Source organism: Ornithodoros turicata, chromosome 1, assembly GCF_037126465.1.
Source record: "Ornithodoros turicata isolate Travis chromosome 1, ASM3712646v1, whole genome shotgun sequence".
NCBI classification, from domain to species: domain Eukaryota; kingdom Metazoa; phylum Arthropoda; class Arachnida; order Ixodida; family Argasidae; genus Ornithodoros; species Ornithodoros turicata.
The window spans coordinates 182,450,723-182,471,855 of record NC_088201.1 but is presented as its reverse complement, the minus strand read 5'-3'; the positions used below and the strand labels follow the sequence as shown (position 1 = coordinate 182,471,855).

Below are 21,133 nucleotides of genomic sequence, written 5' to 3'. Positions count from 1 at the left end.
AGAGCGGACACGGAGCATTACGCACTGGAAAATACAAGTAAAATCCCTATAGGACAAGTAGAAACCCTATAGGACCTACTGGTTCCTATAGAGGCCTACAGGACCTATAGAGACATACTGGTTCCTACAGGGCCTATAGAGACTTACTGGTTCCTACAGGACCTATAGAGACTTACTGGTTCCTGCAAAGCCCACAGGGAAGCATTGGTTCCCATAGGACCCCCAGGACCTGCAAGGGCTTATTGGTCCCTACAAAACTAATAGGGAAACATGTGCAGAATGTTCATTGTTCTCATGTGTTCATTACTATCAACTACAGAATGCAGAATGAGACTTTATTATTACACACATTATTTATTGGTCAGTACAGTAGAATAGATTACATTTTGCACGTTAGCCTGTTCACCCTCCTCTCTTTCTTATCCTGGTCCATCTGATCGCTCATACCTGTAGATAGCTTTTAACTACCACACACTCTCACATCCCACTCTCATCTCTCCCATAAGCATCTCTCACACACTCACCGTAGTTTTGGCGCTCTATGGCCTTTGTTGCCTTTGTGCCATTAAAACCATAATCTCTCTCTCTCTCACACACATTTTGCACAGTACTGCATACGAAACCCCATACACAAAAAGGTAATTCCATTTTAAGTCGACCAAGGTTGAGAAATTACAGTATTGTACTTGGAGAAAAAAAGATTTGTTGGAAAGAGTCTGAAGCAAAGACAAATGGGAATGTTCCGGGTCTCGTATGATGAACCAGTCACTTTAGCTGAAGGATGGAATGCTTCGCCTCTCCATCTCACAACTGGCTCATCGTGCGAGGCTCGGAGTAGTCGCATTTGTATTCACTCGAGACCTATCCGACATACTTTTTACGCAGAAATAAAAAAGTGGTAACTCCTCACCTTGGTGGACTTGAAATGGAATTAATTGTCATTTTGTCGTTGGTTTCGAACCATTTTCCTGAAATCGTTTATCTTCGCTGCAAGCACACGCTTCACTTTTGCAACACTTGCTGTAATGGCTGCATCCGGCTGTCCCTCAGCTTCAAGCTTGCGCTTCAGCGATGCTGAAAATAAAATGGTGGAATCTTGGTACAGTCAAACTCCTTTACAACGAAACTCAGGGGACAGCAAAAAAAATTCGCAGTAAAGGTATTTTCGTTAAAAAGGATGTGTATTATTGGACCTATAGGCTCCAGTGGGACCGCAAAATAAATTTGCTGTAGTGGTATTTTCGTTAAAAAAGTGTTCGCTATAAAGGAGTTTGACTGTATAAGTGAATAGCTTGAATGGAACTTCCCCTACAACAGTGAAAAGTTTGGGGATCTTATGAGAAGCCACATACCGACAGATTCCCATGCCTTTCTTCCAAAAATCCAATAGTAAATATAATATACATGTGCTTAGCAAAGGTGTATTTTACTGGTAGAAGTGCAAGGGTGCAGGCAGGCTGGTACATTGTAAAACGATAAAACCTGAGACAAGGAACAGAAAACGACACGAAATTTCCTCAAAACGAGAACGTTTTGTTACTCTCTGTTCCTTGTCCCAAGTCTTATCGTTGTTTTACTATATTTTACTGTCAAGCATACAGACATACAGTGCGCGACTGTACTTATAACAACCGAGGTATCCCAGGACTGTAAAAATGTTGCAGGATTCCAATCTTGTCTGTTACTGGTGCCTTCACAGAGCAAAGAGGGTAGCATTCAAAATGTTCACCATGGTTTCCAAGTGTCTGGGCTTACTATGCACATCATAAATAAATAGAATAAACGCAACAAGAGCCCCTGCTTCTCAAAATTATACACTACTTAACCCTGTTTGACGTGCTATATTCGCTGCACAGAAGATCCTAATGCACACAAAGATTGTGCACTGCCGTACATTGCACGAGGAAGGGAAGGTGCAACACGTGATTTTAAACCTGTGAAAATCGGTCACTAAAAACTTGCGCCTTTCAGCATGGTCGTGAGTGCATGGTGCACAGAATGATCGCGTCATACTATAGACATACCTTTAATAAATTCCACCTTCTTTGGAGTCAGTCGTGGCCGAGTAGGAGCAATCCCTCCACGCTGACTGTTGCACGCTGTGCCTGTGACGCTTCTGTTCACAAGTTCGTCGGTTCCCCAGACTGCCACCGCCAAATTTTTTATGAAGTGCGTGTCTTTCTGGAGCTGCAAATCACTCCAATGGCTGGCATCGAGAGACACGTCAATATCACGGAACGTTACCTTTAAAAAAAGAAGGTAACCTGATGTAAGAAACTTTTTTTTACTCATAAATGGCACTTTTTTCTCAAAGGTGGAGCCCCTTATGTCTCATTTACTACCTTATTAACCTTTTAGCCCATCACTGCCATTTTCCCAATAAAGCCTCTATATGTGAAGAAGTTCAAGATCTGCAGAGTTGTCTACTAATACTGCAATAGCTTTCCCGAAAAAGGTATGCCTGAGCTTGAGCAAAAACGATGAACAGGAATCTCAAGTGTTTTATATATTTTTCTATTTATATTGATATATAGTTAAGAAAAGCAATATTTTTAGATTCTTCCCAAATGTGGGTACTTCTGTCATCCAGTTGTTCGCCACAAGTTGTTTAGAGGTAGCATTGATGGTCAAAGATGGTGTATTATTAGCAGTCAGTTCCTCAAGCTCTCGCCAGGACTTCTTGCCTCGGTAATACACATCGTGGTGGCTGATGTTTTCACACACAAACGTGTACAGTAAGCCACAACTACTTACTTTTCCATCGCTTTCCGTGTTGTCCAATGGGTCACGGCGTGTCTGGGAGCCACCTGTCTGCGGCAATGATTTGGGGTGTTCCAGTGCAGCTAAAGATAAAACATAGAATTGATAAGACACTATACCCTCAAAAATATTAGGTGTCCCACTTCAGGAGTGGGAAATGCCATGGGTGTCACTGGCATGCCCCGTAAAGCTTTTTTTTAGAAATGAAACAGAACTGCAAAGAAGATGTCGCAAGTCACTGTGCCTATTTTTAATAGAAATTTGTCTTGTTGGTGGATAATTTGTATACATGCACAGCAGTACACGACAGCATGCACAAGCAGGTGATAAAGAAGGATGCGACGCCATATATGCATACCTATTTTTTCTACAAGAGCCCTTTGAAGATCACAGTTGAGCACAGACACCTCACTGAACTTTGCCTTTAGTTCCCGGTGCTCATTCTTCAGTTTGTCATATTTTCGGCAAAGGCGATCGTACTGCTGATTGGTGTCATCCTTGAACCAAAGCAAGCCAAGTAAGAAAACAGCAACTAAATCGAGCTGACTGTCGCAAGGAGCTGGTTGCATTGGTACAAAATAGGGTCGTAAAAAATTATCTTTGAGAAGTCAAGTTAACCAGATTTATTCCACTTATGTCTGATTTATTTGACTTCCATCACATGCTCCGAAGCAAAAATAACAAAAACTGTTAAGAGCATCAACTGTTTACCATATACATAAAAACAAGACTTTCGTGCAGTAGGCTGCACTTCTTCAGGTTTGAGGACCTGTTACAAGTCTTAAAGTCTTTAAAAAAGAAGAAAAGGGAACAAGAATGGAATGCAGCCTAGCTTTGAAAATTCCAGCACAAATGTAGCAGTACACTCGCTAGAGGATTGCACCACCAACATATACGCCTACCATCATCGATACGGTAGACTGTGTACTATACGAAGTATTTCAGCACAAGTCTCGCGCTTCCGCGTTATTCCTCTCTGACACTATTAATAGTAAATTGTTCGGTACGATCTACAGAATAGTAGTATTCAGTCATGCCGGGTCTTCGGGGTGGCGAAACTCAAACATTGCCACCAGGGCAACGACACCGTCGTTCGCGTATTTTCTCCCCGCGCGGCGCGTGTGCGGAGGGTTGTCCGCGCGCTTATAACATGCAGAGACATGCAAAGAAGGGTCATACACAAAAAGTACGAGTGAAAATATATTTATTAATGTCAATTGTAATGCCAATCAAGTTGCGATATATTTATTAAAGCCAGTTGTGCTGGGAATTGTGCCAATTGTGATGCCAATCAGGTGAAGGAGAAAAACCCAGCCGAAAAACCTTCACGACCTGTAACAGAAGAAACACAATACACATAATAAAGAATATGTACATTTATTCTTCTCTAAATATTTCATTCAATGTCTCTATTATTACATTTTTTAGAAACTCTTTTGTTTCTGATCCTGAAAGAAAACATAAAATTAACGTCGTCACATTTGCTTACCACACGATAACTCACGTTGGACACAGCACTGACCTGAAAAAGTGGATATTGTTATTATATGAAACCACACTTATACTTCAATAATACATACAATGCTGTGGTGGCAGACCCCAGTAATCTGTAAGTGAATGTAAATTAATATCAGTTTATACATTTCATTAATACATACACTGTGGCGACGGACCCCAGTAATCTGTAGGTGAATATCATTTATTATTGTAATTATGCTATAACTTTTACTTACATTCAGGCGTTGGTCTTGGTACTGGTGTGTATGCTGAAAAGATATTATCAATTAATAACACACACAAACACACAAACAAAACATCAACTATACACACACACACACACACACATCATCAACTATACACAAACACACACAACACAATAATACACAAACACACACACAACATCAACTATACACAAACACACACACATCAACTATACACAAACACACACAACACAATAATACATACATATCGGCGGCGGTGACTCTGGAGCTGAAACATGAAATCAAATTTAAAGACCTTTTTCATATTCTTTATAATTCCTTACCATTTTGAAAAAATGACGAACTAGAGCTAAATACTGAAAAAAGACAACGGCCATGAGAAAAAAGAACAACATTGCAAATAAAAAAAACTTACTGCTCTCATCCGATACTGGTGTGTAAGCTGAAAAGATATTATCAATTAATAATACACACACACACACACAACTACACAACAACATCAACTATACACAAACACACACAACACAATAATACATACACATCAGCGGCGGCGACTCTGGAGCTGAAACATGAAATCAAATTTAAACACCTTTTTCATATTCTTTATAATTCCTTACCGTTTTCAAAGTATATTGGGCTCGAGCTGAGCTCTGAAAAAGACAATATCCATGAGAAAAAAGAACTACATTGCGAATCAAAAACTTACCGTTTTTGTTGGACATTTTTTTGGAATGTGTGTCAGTCAAGTGAGGAAGAAACTTTTAAACGCGCGCGTCCTCATTATCATACAACCTCCTCTCCACTCGTTCCCATTTATTACCGTTCGAGCGAGCCCACCACCTCATTTTCCCATTCGTTCCCCAGACCAGGAGCTCTCTCCCAAAATAATTATGCGGAAGCTCTTTCGTCGCTGTTTTGGAAAGAAATGTGAAGAGGAGGAAGTTGAGTCTACCGAAGACAGGAAATGGCGTCTGAAACAAGAAATTCATGAAGCAAAAGCTGGAAGCTATCAGACGCGTTTTGTCTCACGAACATCTCCTCAGGATCAAACGAGAGTCTGCGAAAAGTCAATTTGATCAAATCGACGGTGGATGGTAATAAATCTAGTTATCAATACACCTTATTATCAGTTTCAGTTCTACCTCTGCGACACAATGTCCGACGTAAGACCGTTTTCTTTCATCCACCCTGCACGAATTATTATATGCGGACCTTCCATGTCAGGAAAAACTTACTTAGTTCGTAACATCCTTAGAAATCTATCAGTATTCAGTGTAGTCCCAGAACAAATATTTTATGTTAGCAAATATGACGCTAGCTGGCTGAATGAATTCACTAAAATTACATTTAGTAAAGAATTACCAACGACATGGGATGAGAACATACCAACACTGATTATAGTTGATGATCTCATGACTGAAAAGAATGTTATGCAAGATATGGTTCACCTCTATACGTGAGCGTCCCATCACAAGAATGCATCAATTATTTTTCTTTGCCAATACCTATTCCATAATGATGTAAACTACCGCACTCTATCACACAACAGCACATATATAATATTATTCAATAATTTAAGATCTCGTACGCAACTCGAACTTCTAGGACGACAAATCTTCGGGAAATCACGGTTGCCATACTTTCTGAATGCATTCGAACAAGCAACAGAGAAACCATTTGGTTATCTAGTGATTGACCTACACCCACTTACCCAGTCTGATAAAAGATTGCGAACAGGTATAACCAAGCTCGAGTCACAATTTGTTTTGTATACCAAAATGAAAAGTCTACGTCACCATTTAACTTTCCTTAAAGTGCTTGCAACCTGCACTCCAAAAGAACGGGAAAATATATTGAAGGAGGCTCCTCCGCACAGCATTGAAGCTCTTTCCGAAGTTTGCAAGAATATATTGAATGGTAATGTTTAACTTTCACCGAAACTATACAAAGATTTAAAGAAATATAAAGCTACAATTCGATACATCGCATATAAAACATTGCACAAATCACCAAAGAAGCTACAAAAGTTTTTATATCGACAACGAGGAGGTTTGGTCCCATTACTCCCACTATTACTGACAGGCTTGACTAGTATATTAGGTGGTGTAGCAGGGCGGGCTATAGCTAAGGTAGCCGGTGTTTGAAACTGGCAACAAAAATCGAGGTATTAAATCCAGTGGACACTATTTTGGAATCTAATGAAAGCGAAGATGTAAAGGTAAAGCGTATGCTAACAGCTATGTACGACACTATAAAAAATCATTTGAAACCGACAATAGAATCAGATCCGCCAATAATAAAATCATTACAAATGGAGGAAAGTATTAGCAGAAAATTCGATTATGACGCTCTACCAGATAATATAAATATTAAAAACGTTAGGCGCATAGTGTCAGCGATACCGAGGAGTTTGTCATGGAATGAAAAAGGAGAAATCATTCATAACAACAAAACCATTCAGGGCTCTAGTATAATGGAATTGGTCTTGTACCTATTCGGTCATAAACGAGTGAGGCCCACTTGGTTTCTAAAGGTGTCAAAACTTCTACCATCTCACAAGATCAGACAGAAAAGAAAATCAAAGAAGAAAATATTGTGGGAGACCTACAAGTCGCCGCAAAGAACAAAGTTGATTTCATCTTCGGATGAAGAATATTTCTCAGAAGAATGAGCTACAGATCACCTGACGGCGGGCTCGGAGGGGTCAAACGATATCAAAAGGCACGGAAAATCACAAGGAAAGAAGCACTACAAGAATTACAACGCGATGATGTCTATACTCTCCATGATGATGCAAGACGAAGATTTAAGAGAAGGAAAGTCATCTCACTCCACCTGAATGATCTACATCAAGCAGACCTCATTTCATTCATCCAATACAAGAAATACAATAAAGGATTCTCATACATACTGCTTGTGATAGACTGTTTGTCGAGGCAAGTCGTGGCCACACCTCTCAAGACCAAGCGAGGTGAAGATGTGAAGAAAAGATTTATGAAGCTATATCGAAAGAGAGGCATAAAACCGCGACAAATCCATGTAGATCAGGGGTCTGAGTTCTTCAACAAACAAGTACAGGCTTGGTGTAAGCGTCATGGCATCTTAGGTAAGTTTTTGATTTACAATGTAGTACTTTTTTCTCATGGCTGTTGTCTTTTTTTCAGTATTTAGCTCTAGTCCAACATTTTTTCCAAATGGTAAAGAATTATAAAGAATATGAAAAAGATGTTTAAATTTGATTTCTTGTTTCAGCTCCAGAGTCGCCGCCGCCGATATGTATGTATTATTGTGTCGTGTATATAGTTGTTGTTGTTGTTGTTGTGTGTGTGTGTGTGTGTGTGTTATTAATTGATAATAACTTTTCAGCATACACACCAGTACCAAGACCAACGCCTGAATGTAAGTAAAAGTTATAGCATAATTACAATAATAAATGATGTTCACTTACAGACTACTGGGGTCAGTCGCCACAGTGTATGTATTAATGAAATGTATAAACTGATATTAATTTAGATTCACTTACAGATTACTGGGGTCTGCCACCACAGCATTGTATGTATTATTGAAGTATAAGTGTGGTTTCATATAATAACAATATCCACTTTTTCAGGTCAGTGCTGTGTCCAACGTGAGTTATCGTGTGGTAAGCAAATGTGACGACGTTAATTTTATGTTTTTTTTCAGGAGCGGAAACAAAAGAGTTTCTAAAAAGTGTAATAATAGAGACATTGAATGAAATATTTAGAGGGCAATAAATGTATATATTCTTTATTATGTGCATTGTGTTTCTTCTGTTACAGGTCGTGAAGGTTTTTCGGCTGGGTTTTTCTCCTTCACCTGATTGGCATCACAATTGGCACAATTCCCAGCACAATTGGCTTTACAGTTGGCAACTTGATTGGCTTTACAATTGGCAACTTGATTGGCATTACAATTGGCATTAATAAATATATTTTCACTCGTACTTTTTGTGTATGACCCTTCTTTGCATGTCTCTGCATGTTATAAGCGCGCGGACAACCCTCCGCACACGCGCTGCGCAGGGAAAAATACGCGACGGTGTCCCAGATGCTGTGGGGTTCGAACCAGACACCCATAGAGCTAACTGACATCTGGTCTCCCTCGATACCCCCTATTACTACTCAGAATGTGTTTCCAAACCACCCAAAAACTGCAAGCACTTCGTGCAACTAAAGTTGTGAACGAGTTTTAAGCTTCACCGTTAAAACTGTTAATGTCACCGTTAAAACTGCGTCGTCAGCAAACGGCTTTTGCCAGCAGGATCTATGCGTGTTACCTTTGATTTGCCGTCTGTCGCCTTCCTGTGGTAATCGTGCTGAGCACATGCTTCGGTTGCGGTATCTGAAGGAAATGATACGCACGCTGATCAACAGCACTCTCCAAGATTCTGCAACAAACATCACAGCGGTCGAGGATTTACCTGCCAACTGAAGGACTTGAGCTCTGTAGTAGACCGCGTCGGCTGGGGGTTCTGCTTCTTCAAGATCAATGTCTTCACCCCACGCAACAGGGTACGACTTCAACACGCGTATCTCCTCGCCGCCTTTCACTTTTATATACCTCACGGGAACTGCCTCCACAACATTGTCAGAGTACCGCACAACAGCAAAGTTCACCATTCTCGAACCGTGACCAGAAAATGACAATAATAACCAGCACATGCACGCTTCCACGCCGTAATTTCAAACCAGCCCAGACAGAAGAAACGAACAAAAGGAAATGTCGATCACGTCTGGGGCAGGCCTGACACTACTCAAAATGCTCCGCAAGGGGTGCACGTTTCATGTGAGACAGACACAACTAACAGACAGATAGTTCATGTTTATTGTATACACATATATACATTGTTCGTATTTCACTATTCACATTACATTGATGTGCTCGTCCGCTGACCCATCCGCGGCTGTCTTGGCTGACCGAACGCACTTTGGTCCGGTTTCGTGCACTTTTCGGAGTACAACCAAACCGCCACACGTCGGGCACACCGGTAGGCACTCCCTTTCGAGGCTGTCTATCCCCCTGCCCTCCCCAGCTCGGTCCGTTCAGAGGATGCCCTCGAACACTGGTTATGGCACCCCTCCCTTGGCTGCCATGGGCTGGGAGGTCCAGGACATGTTCCATGCATGGACAACCGCCTTGCCGTTGTTCTTCTGGGACGGCCAACGTGGCCGCGTCCCGCTGGTGGATCTTCCTTTGGCGTCTGAGTACTGGAGGACTAGGGTGCCATTCCATTCTCTGCTTCGCCATTCTCTTGTTCATAGCACACCTCCTCTTGCCTCAATCAAACGGCCACTTTCTTGAGAATTATCATATAGTCAGACTACATTTGCGATTATAGTCTTCAAAACATTATACTCATATGCAAATCTGGAGAGAGATTCGTCCCATTCCGGGCTGGAGTTATTCTACATTGGACTATCGAAGCAGCCGGGTTGTCTGTCAGTGCATCCTGCTTGCACGTTGCTCAATGTTACACATATTTATCTCCCAAATAAAGTCCATTAATTAAATTTATCCTGGCCACCGTGATCAAATGTAAATCTGATGGGAGTGATTCGTACAATTCCAAGGTTATTACTAGGTAGCGGGTCGAAGTAGCCGCAGGTCTGTATATACGACGGATGAACATATTGATCTACAGAATATATTCGATTAATTGCCTGTATATCGTTGATTAGGCTCAGATAACAATCTGGGAAGACATTCTACCCATTCCGAGCTGTACGTACTTCTTTCACGGTGGTCACTCGAAGTGCACGCGCTGCTCATATATATAGCCACCCATTCGCGCCCCATATATCTTACACATATTGATATCCCGATTAAAGTCAGTTAATTGAGGTTTAGTAGTTCAAAATACTTCTTATGATCATCTGGGGGGAAATTCGGCCCATTCCTAGTTGTATTTTTGACTCCAGTTACGCGCGTGCCACCTTTTCCTGCTTGCTTTGTTGAAGTTCCGAGTGGTCAATCATGAATATGGCTTGCACCCGAAGCCCCATCGCCGGTTGCTTTATCGTCCACATACTTATCTCTATACTAAAGTCTATTGCCAAAGGCAAGGGAAATACACGTTGTGCAGTTTACATTTTTTTTAAGAATTTTTTTTCCATCTATATATACATACATTACAAAGATACATAAGTATAACAAATATTTACATTACACTTTCTTGTCTTTCGGAGCTGATCCCTCCGCCGCCAGCAGGGCATCGACGTGTCGTCTCGTGCGGAAGTGCACGGCCCTGCTGACAACCAAGGCTCCGCAAGTTGGGCACGTCTCCAGGACATGCCCGGATGGTGCTGTTATCACCTCTTGCTCCTCCGCCGCTGCTCTTTGACTGTACTCCTGCACGGGATGAATATCGAGGAAGCGGCTGGGCCACGGCTCCCCGCGTATTCCCTGAGGCTGCGCGCCCCAGGGCTCAGTCCATGCGAGGACCGTGACCCTACTCTCCTCCTTCTGGGCCATCGTCGCGGCGTCCCGTCGTCGGGGCCTTCTGTCTCGGCTAAGCCTTGTCCACTGTTTTGACCTCTTGGTAGGCAGAGCCATCTGAAACAGCGGAACAATTAGCACTCCGCAAAAAAATGTGTGCACCGTAAACGTTCCTGTCTCCTATTTTGTTTATTTTCACAACAACGCGCAAGTTTTCTCCTTCAGCAAAAGACTCATCCTTTCTTGACGCACACATCTGCGGAAGGGGAAAGGTATCCAGCTTACATGCGAACAAAAGTAATATTCCTGGCCGATTTTCATCTCCATTCTTTCCTACAGACCTCTTAAACTTATATAGACAAATTAATGATTTCTGCTTATGCGCACATTTGGGCGAAGGAAAATTTCCGTCAAGTACAACGGGGGTCCGTAGAACTTATTACAGCAAGGTAGAAGATTGGCCTAGTTGGTACAAAGTCATAACCGAGGAGCGCGAACAGTCGAGGACACAGAGCGGACACGGAGCATTACGCACTGGAAAATACAAGTAAAATCCCCGGAAAAAAATCCTATAGGAAGTTGTAGGATTATGAAACCCTATAGGACCTACTGGTTCCTACAGGGCCTATAGAGACTTACTGGTCCCTACAGGACCTATAGAGACTTACTGGTTCCTGCAAAGCCCACAGGGAAGCATTGGTTCCCATAGGACCCCCAGGACCTGCAAGGGCTTATTGGTCCCTACAAAACTAATAGGGAAACATGTGCAGAATGTTCATTGTTCTCATGCGTTCATTACTATCAACTACAGAATGCAGAATGAGACTTTATTATTACACACATTATTTATTGGTCAGTACAGTAGAATAGATTACATTTTGCACGTTAGCCTGTTCACCCTCCTCTCTTTCTTACCTGGTCCATCTGATCGCTCATACCTGTAGATAGCTTTTAACTACCACACACTCTCACATCCCACTCTCATCTCTCCCATAAGCATCTCTCACACACTCACCGTAGTTTTGGCACTCTATGGCCTTTGTTGCCTTTGTGCCATTAAAACCATAATCTCTCTCTCTCTCTCTCTCACACACATTTTGCACAGTACTGCATACGAAACCCCATACACAAAAAGGTAATTCCATTTTAAGTCTACCAAGGTTGAGAAATTACAGTATTGTACTTGGAGAAAAAAATATTTGTTGGAAAGAGTCTGAAGCAAAGACAAATGGGAATGTTCCGGGTCTCGTATGATGAACCAGTCACTTTAGCTGAAGGATGGAATGCTTCGCCTCTCCATCTCACAACTGGCTCATCGTGCGAGGCTCGGAGTAGTCGCATTTCGTTTTCGAGACCTATCCGACATACTTTTTACGCAGAAATAAAAAAGTGGTAACTCCTCACCTTGGTGGACTTGAAATGGAATTAATTGTCATTTTGTCGTTGGTTTCGAACCATTTTCCTCAAATCGTTTATCTTCTTTGCAAGCACACGCTTCATTCTTGCAACACTTGCTGTAATGGCTGCATCCGGCTGTCCCTCAGCTTCAAGCTTGCGCTTCAGCGATGCTGAAAATAAAATGGTGGAATCTTGGTATAAGTGAATAGCTTGAATGGAACTTCCCCTACAACAGTGAAAAGTTTGGGGATCTTATGAGAAGCCACATACCGACAGATTCCCATGCCTTTCTTCCAAAAATCCAATAGTAAATATAATATACATGTGCTTAGCAAAGGTGTATTTTACTGGTAGAAGTGCAAGGGTGCAGGCAGGCTGGTACATTGTAAAACGATAAAACCTGAGACAAGGAACAGAAAACAACACGAAATTTCCTCAAAACGAGAACGTTTTGTTACTCTCTGTTCCTTGTCCCAAGTCTTATCGTTGTTTTACTATATTTTACTGTCAAGCATACAGACATACAGTGCGCGACTGTACTTATAACAACCGAGGTATCCCAGGACTGTAAAAATGTTGCAGGATTCCAATCTTGTCTGTTACTGGTGCCTTCACAGAGCAAAGAGGGTAGCATTCAAAATGTTCACCATGGTTTCCAAGTGTCTGGGCTTACTATGCACATCATAAATAAATAGAATAAACGCAACAAGAGCCCCTGCTTCTCAAAATTATACACTACTTAACCCTGTTTGACGTGCTATATTCGCTGCACAGAAGATCCTAATGCACACAAAGATTGTGCACTGCCGTACATTGCACGAGGAAGGGAAGGTGCAACACGTGATTTTAAACCTGTGAAAATCAGTCACTAAAAACTTGCGCCTTTCAGCATGGTCGTGAGTGCATGGTGCACAGAATGATCGCGTCATACTATAGACATACCTTTAATAAATTCCACCTTCTTTGGAGTCAGTCGTGGCCGAGTAGGAGCAATCCCTCCACGCTGACTGTTGCACGCTGTGCCTGTGACGCTTCTGTTCACAAGTTCGTCGGTTCCCCAGACTGCCACCGCCAAATTTTTTATGAAGTGCGTGTCTTTCTGGAGCTGCAAATCACTCCAATGGCTGGCATCGAGAGACACGTCAATATCACGGAACGTTACCTTTAAAAAAAGAAGGTAACCTGATGTAAGAAACTTTTTTTTACTCATAAATGGCACTTTTTTCTCAAAGGTGGAGCCCCTTATGTCTCATTTACTACCTTATTAACCTTTTAGCCCATCACTGCCATTTTCCCAATAAAGCCTCTATATGTGAAGAAGTTCAAGATCTGCAGAGTTGTCTACTAATACTGCAATAGCTTTCCCGAAAAAGGTATGCCTGAGCTTGAGCAAAAACGACGAACAGGAATCTCAAGTGTTTTATATATTTTTCTATTTATATTGATATATAGTTAAGAAAAGCAATATTTTTAGATTCTTCCCAAATGTGGGTACTTCTGTCATCCAGTTGTTCGCCACAAGTTGTTTAGAGGTCATTGATGGTCAAAGATGGTGTATTATTGGCAGTCAGTTCCTCAAGCTCTCGCCAGGACTTCTTGCCTCGGTAATACACATCGTGGTGGCTGATGTTTTCACACACAAACGTGTACAGTAAGCCACAACTACTTACTTTTCCATCGCTTTCCGTGTTGTCCAATGGGTCACGGCGTGTCTGGGAGCCACCTGTCTGCGGCAATGATTTGGGGTGTTCCAGTGCAGCTAAAGATAAAACATAGAATTGATAAGACACTATACCCTCAAAAATATTAGGTGTCCCACTTCAGGAGTGGGAAATGCCATGGGTGTCACTGGCATGCCCCGTAAAGCTTTTTTTAGAAATGAAACAGAACTGCAAAGAAGATGTCGCAAGTCACTGTGCCTATTTTTAATAGAAATTTGTCTTGTTGGTGGATAATTTGTATACATGCACAGCAGTACACGACAGCATGCACAAGCAGGTGATAAAGAAGGATGTGACGCCATATATGCATACCTATTTTTTCTACAAGAGCCCTTTGAAGATCACAGTTGAGCACAGACACCTCACTGAACTTTGCCTTCAGTTCCCGGTGCTCATTCTTCAGTTTGTCATATTTTCGGCAAAGGCGATCGTACTGCTGATTGGTGTCATCCTTGAACCAAAGCAAGCCAAGTAAGAAAACAGCAACTAAATCGAGCTGACTGTCGCAAGGAGCTGGTTGCATTGGTACAAAATAGGGTCGTAAAAAATTATCTTTGAGAAGTCAAGTTAACCAGATTTATTCCACTTATGTCTGATTTATTTGACTTCCATCACATGCTCCGAAGCAAAAATAACAAAGACTGTTAAGAGCATCAACTGTTTACCATATACATAAAAACAAGACTTTCGTGCAGTAGGCTGCACTTCTTCAGGTTTGAGGACCTGTTACAAGTCTTAAAGTCTTTAAAAAAGAAGAAAAGGGAACAAGAATGGAATGCAGCCTAGCTTTGAAAATTCCAGCACAAATGTAGCAGTACACTCGCTAGAGGATTGCACCACCAACATATACGCCTATCATCATCGATACGGTAGACTGTGTACTATACGAAGTATTTCAGCACAAGTCTCGCGCTTCCGCGTTATTCCTCTCTGACACTATTAATAGTAAATTGTTCGGTACGATCTACAGAATAGTAGTATTCAGTCATGCCGGGTCTTCGGGGTGGCGAAACTCAAACATTGCCACCAGGGCAACGACACCGTCGTTCGCGTATTTTCTCCCCGCGCGGCGCGTGTGCGGAGGGTTGTCCGCGCGCTTATAACATGCAGAGACATGCAAAGAAGGGTCATACACAAAAAGTACGAGTGAAAATATATTTATTAATGTCAATTGTAATGCCAGTCAAGTTGCGATATATTTATTAAAGCCAATTGTGCTGGGAATTGTGCCAATTGTGATGCCAATCAGGTGAAGGAGAAAAACCCAGCCGAAAAACCTTCACGACCTGCAACAGAAGAAACACAATACACATAATAAAGAATATGTACATTTATTCTTCTCTAAATATTTCATTCAATGTCTCTATTATTACATTTTTTAGAAACTCTTTTGTTTCTGATCCTGAAAGAAAACATAAAATTAACGTCGTCACATTTGCTTACCACACGATAACTCACGTTGGACACAGCACTGACCTGAAAAAGTGGATATTGTTATTATACGAAACCACACTTATACTTCAATAATACATACAATGCTGTGGTGGCAGACCCCAGTAATCTGTAAGTGAATCTAAATTGATATCAGTTTATACATTTCATTAATACATACACTGTGGCGACGGACCGCAGTAATCTGTAAGTGAACATCATTTATTATTGTAATTATGCTATAACTTTTACTTACATTCAGGCGTTGGTCTTGGTACTGGTGTGTATGCTGAAAAGATATTATCAATTAATAACACAAACAAACAAACAAAACATCAACTATACATACACACACACACACACACACATCAACTATACACAAACACACACAACACAATAATACACAAACACACACACAACATCAACTATACACAAACACACACACATCAACTATACACAAACACACACAACACAATAATACATACATATCGGCGGCGGTGACTCTGGAGCTGAAACATGAAATCAAATTTAAAGACCTTTTTCATATTCTTTATAATTCCTTACCATTTTGAAAAAATGACGGACTAGAGCTAAATACTGAAAAAAGACAACGGCCATGAGAAAAAAGAACAACATTGCAAATCAAAAAAACTTACTGCTCTCATCCGATACTGGTGTTTAAGCTGAAAAGATATTATCAATTAATAATACACACACACACACACAACTACACAACAACATCAACTATACACAAACACACACAACACAATAATACATACATATCAGCGGCGGCAACTCTGGAGCTGAAACATGAAATCAAATTTAAACACCTTTTTCATATTCTTTATAATTCCTTACCGTTTTCAAAGTATATTGGGCTCGAGCTGAGCTCTGAAAAAGACAATATCCATGAGAAAAAAGAACTACATTGCGAATCAAAAACTTACCGTTTTTGTTGGACATTTTTTTGGAATGTGTGTCAGTCAAGTGAGGAAGAAACTTTTAAACGCGCGTGTCCTCATTATCATACAACCTCCTCTCCACTCTTTCCCATTTATTACCGTTCGAGCGAGCCCACCACCTCATTTTCCCATTCGTTCCCCAGACCAGGAGCTCTCTCCCAAAATAATTATGTGGAAGCTCTTTCGTCGCTGTTTTGGAAAGAAATGTGAAGAGGAGGAAGTTGAGTCTACCGAAGACAGGAAATGGCGTCTGAAACAAGAAATTCATGAAGCAAAAGCTGGAAGCTATCAGACGCATTTTGTCTCACGAACATCTCCTCAGGATCAAACGAGAGTCTGCGAAAAGCCAATTTGATCAAATCGACGGTGGATGGTAATAAATCTAGTTATCAATACACCTTATTATCAGTTTCAGTTCTACCTCTGCGACACAATGTCCGACGTAAGACCGTTTTCTTTCATCCACCCTGCACGAATTATTATATGCGGACCTTCCATGTCAGGAAAAACTTACTTAGTTCGTAACATCCTTAGAAATCTATCCGTATTCAGTGTAGTCCCAGAACAAATATTTTATGTTAGTAAATATGACGCTAGCTGGCTGAATGAATTCACTAAAATTACATTTAGTAAAGAATTACCAACGACATGGGATGAGAACATACCAACACTGATTATAGTTGATGATCTCATGACTGAAAAGAATGTTATGCAAGATATGGTTCACCTCTATACGTGAGCGTCCCATCACAAGAATGCATCAATTATTTTTCTTTGCCAATACCTATTCCATAACGATGTAAACTACCGCACTCTATCACACAACAGCACATATATAATATTATTCAATAATTTAAGATCTCGTACGCAACTCGAACTTCTAGGACGACAAATCTTCGGGAAATCACGGTTGCCATACTTTCTGAATGCATTCGAACAAGCAACAGAGAAACCATTTGGTTATCTAGTGATTGACCTACACCCACTTACCCAGTCTGATAAAAGATTGCGAACAGGTATAACCAAGCTCGAGTCACAATTTGTTTTGTATACCAAAATGAAAAGTCTACGTCACCATTTAACTTTCCTTAAAGTGCTTGCAACCACTCCAAAAGAACGGGAAAATATATTGAAGGAGGCTCCTCCGCACAGCATTGAAGCTCTTTCCGAAGTTTGCAAGAATATATTGAATGGTAATGTTAAACTTTCACCGAAACTATACAAAGATTTAAAGAAATATAAAGCTACAATTCGATACATCGCATATAAAACATTGCACAAATCACCAAAGAAGCTACAAACGTTTTTATATCGACAACGAGGAGGTTTGGTCCCATTACTCCCACTATTACTGACAGGCTTGACTAGTATATTAGGTGGTGTAGCAGGGCGGGCTATAGCTAAGGTAGCCGGTGTTTGAAAATGGCAACAAAAATCGAGGTATTAAATCCAGTGGACACTATTTTGGAATCTAATGAAAGCGAAGATGTAAAGGTAAAGCGTATGCTAACAGCTATGTACTACACTATAAAAAATCATTTGAAACCGACAATAGAATCAGATCCGCCAATAATAAAATCATTACAAATGGAGGAATGTATTAGCAGAAAATTCAATTATGACGCTCTACCAGATAATACAAATATTAAAAAAGTTAGGCGCATAGTGTCAGCGATACCGAGGAGTTTGTCATGGAATGAAAAAGGAGAAATCATTCATAACAACAAAACCATTCAGGGCTCTAGTATAATGGAATTGGTCTTGTACCTATCCGGTCATAAACGAGTGAGGCCCACTTGGTTTCTAAAGGTGTCAAAACTTCTACCATCTCACAAGATCAGACAGAAAAGAAAATCAAAGAAGAAAATATTGTGGGAGACCTACAAGTCGCCGCAAAGAACAAAGTTGATTTCATCTTCGGATGAAGAATATTTCTCAGAAGAATGAGCTACAGATCACCTGACGGCGGGCTCGGAGGGGTCAAACGATATCAAAAGGCACGGAAAATCACAAGGAAAGAAGCACTACAAGAATTACAACGCGACGATGTCTATACTCTCCACAAAGATGCAAGACGAAGATTTAAGAGAAGGAAAGTCATCTCACTCCACCTGAATGATCTACATCAAGCAGACCTCATTTCATTCATCCAATACAAGAAATACAATAAAGGATTCTCATACATACTGCTTGTGATAGACTGTTTGTCGAGGCAAGTCGTGGCCACACCTCTCAAGACCAAGCGAGGTGAAGATGTGAAGAAAGGATTTATGAAGCTATATCGAAAGAGAGGCATAAAACCGCGACTAATCCATGTAGATCAAGGGTCTGAGTTCTTCAAAAAAAACAAGTACAGGCTTGGTGTAAGCGTCATGGCATCTTAGGTAAGTTTTTGATTTACAATGTAGTTCTTTTTTCTCATGCCTGTTGTCTTTTTTTCAGTATTTAGCTCTAGTCCAACATTTTTTCCAAATGGTAAAGAATTATAAAGAATATGAAAAAGATGTTTAAATTTGATTTCTTGTTTCAGCTCCAGAGCCGCCGCCGCCGATATGTATGTATTATTGTGTCGTGTATATAGTTGTTGTTGTTGTTGTTGTTGTTGTGTGTGTGTGTGTGTGTGTGTTATTAATTGATAATATCTTTTCAGCACACACACCAGTACCAAGACCAACGCCTGAATGTAAGTAAAAGTTATAGCATAATTACAATAATAAATGATGTTCACTTACAGATTACTGGGGTCCGTCGCCACAGTGTATGTATTAATGAAATGTATAAACTGATATTAATTTAGATTCACTTACAGATTACTGGGGTCTGCCACCACAGCATTGTATGTATTATTGAAGTATAAGTGTGGTTTCATATAATAACAATATCCACTTTTTCAGGTCCAACGTGAGTTATCGTGTGGTAAGCAATTGTGACGACGTTAATTTTATGTTTTCTTTCAGGAGCGGAAACAAAAGAGTTTCTAAAAAGTGTAATAATAGAGACATTGAATGAAATATTTAGAGGGCAATAAATGTATATATTCTTTATTATGTGTATTGTGTTTCTTCTGTTACAGGTCGTGAAGGTTTTTCGGCTGGGTTTTTCTCCTTCACCTGATTGGCATCACAATTGGCTTTACAGTTGGCAACTTGATTGGCTTTACAATTGGTAGCTTGATTGGCATGACAATTGGCATTAATAAATATATTTTCACTCGTACTTTTTGTGTATGACCCTTCTTTGCATGTCTCTGCATGTTATAAGCGCGCGGACAACCCTCCGCACACGCGCTGCGCAGGGAAAAATACGCGACGGTGTCCCAGACGCTGTGGGGTTCGAACCAGACACCCATAGAGCTAACTGACATCTGGTCTCCCTCGATACCCCCTATTACTACTCAGAATGTGTTTCCAAACCACCCAAAAACTGCAAGCACTTCGTGCAACTAAAGTTGTGAACGAGTTTTAAGCTTCACCGTTAAAACTGTTAATGTCACCGTTAAAACTGCGTCGTCAGCAAACGGCTTTTGCCAGCAGGATCTATGCGTGTTACCTTTGATTTGCCGTCTGTCACCTTCCTGTGGTAATCGTGCTGAGCACATGCTTCGGTTGCGGTATCTGAAGGAAATGATACGCACGCTGATCAACAGCACTCTCCAAGATTGTGCAACAAACATCACAGCGGTCGAGGATTTACCTGCCAACTGAAGGACTTGAGCTCTGTAGTAGACCGCGTCGGCTGGGGGTTCTGCTTCTTCAAGATCAATGTCTTCACCCCACGCAACAGGGTACGACTTCAACGCGCGTATCTCCTCACCTCCTTTCACTTTTATATACCTCACGGGAACTGCCTCCACAACATTGTCAGAGTGTACCGCACAACAGCAAAGTTCACCATTCTCGAACCGTGACCAGAAAATGACAATAATAACCAGCACATGCACGCTTCCACGCCGTAATTTCAAACCAGCCCAGACAGAAGAAACGAACAAAAGGAAATGTCGATCACGTCTGGGGCAGGCCTGACACTACTCAAAATGCTCCGCAAGGGGTGCACGTTTCATGTGAGACAGACAGATAGTTCATGTTTATTGTATACACATATATACATTGTTCGTATTTCACTGTTCACATTACATTGATGTGCTCGTCCGCTGACCCATCCGCGGCTGTCTTGGCTGACCGAACGCACTTTGGTCCGGTTTCGTGCACTTTTCGGAGTACAACCAAACCGCCACACGTCGGGCACACCGGTAGGCACTCCCTTTCGAGGCTGTCTATCTCCCTGCCCTCCCCAGCTCGGTCTGTTCAGAGGATGCCCTCGAACACTGGTTCTGGCACCCCTCCCTTGGCTGCCACGGGCTGGGATGTCCAGGACATGTTCCATGCATGGACAACCGCCTTGCCGTTGTTCTTCTGGGATGGCCAACGTAGCCGCGTCCTGCTGGTGGATCTTCCTTTGGCGTCTGAGTACTGGAGGACTAGGGTGCCATTCCATTCTCTGCTTCGCCATTCTCTTGTTCGTAGCACACCTCCTCTTGCCTCAATCAAACGGCCACTTTCTTGAGAATTATCGTATAGTCAGACTACATTTGCGATTACAGTCTTCAAAACGTTATACTCATATGCAAATATGGAGAGAGATTCGTCCCATTCCGGGCTTGAGTTATTCTACATTGGACTATCGA

At 41.3% G+C, this 21,133-nt stretch overlaps 1 long non-coding RNA gene across 1 annotated transcript; it reads left to right on the top strand.

Annotated features, from left to right (window-relative positions):
• The first annotated feature begins 6,744 nt into the window (after positions 1-6,744).
• LOC135373659 (uncharacterized) lies at positions 6,745-7,751 on the top strand. The gene is made up of 3 exons (XR_010416540.1): positions 6,745-7,587; positions 7,646-7,678; positions 7,734-7,751. It is a non-coding gene; the product is annotated as an uncharacterized LOC135373659 (long non-coding RNA).
• Positions 7,752-21,133: the final 13,382 nt, after the last annotated feature.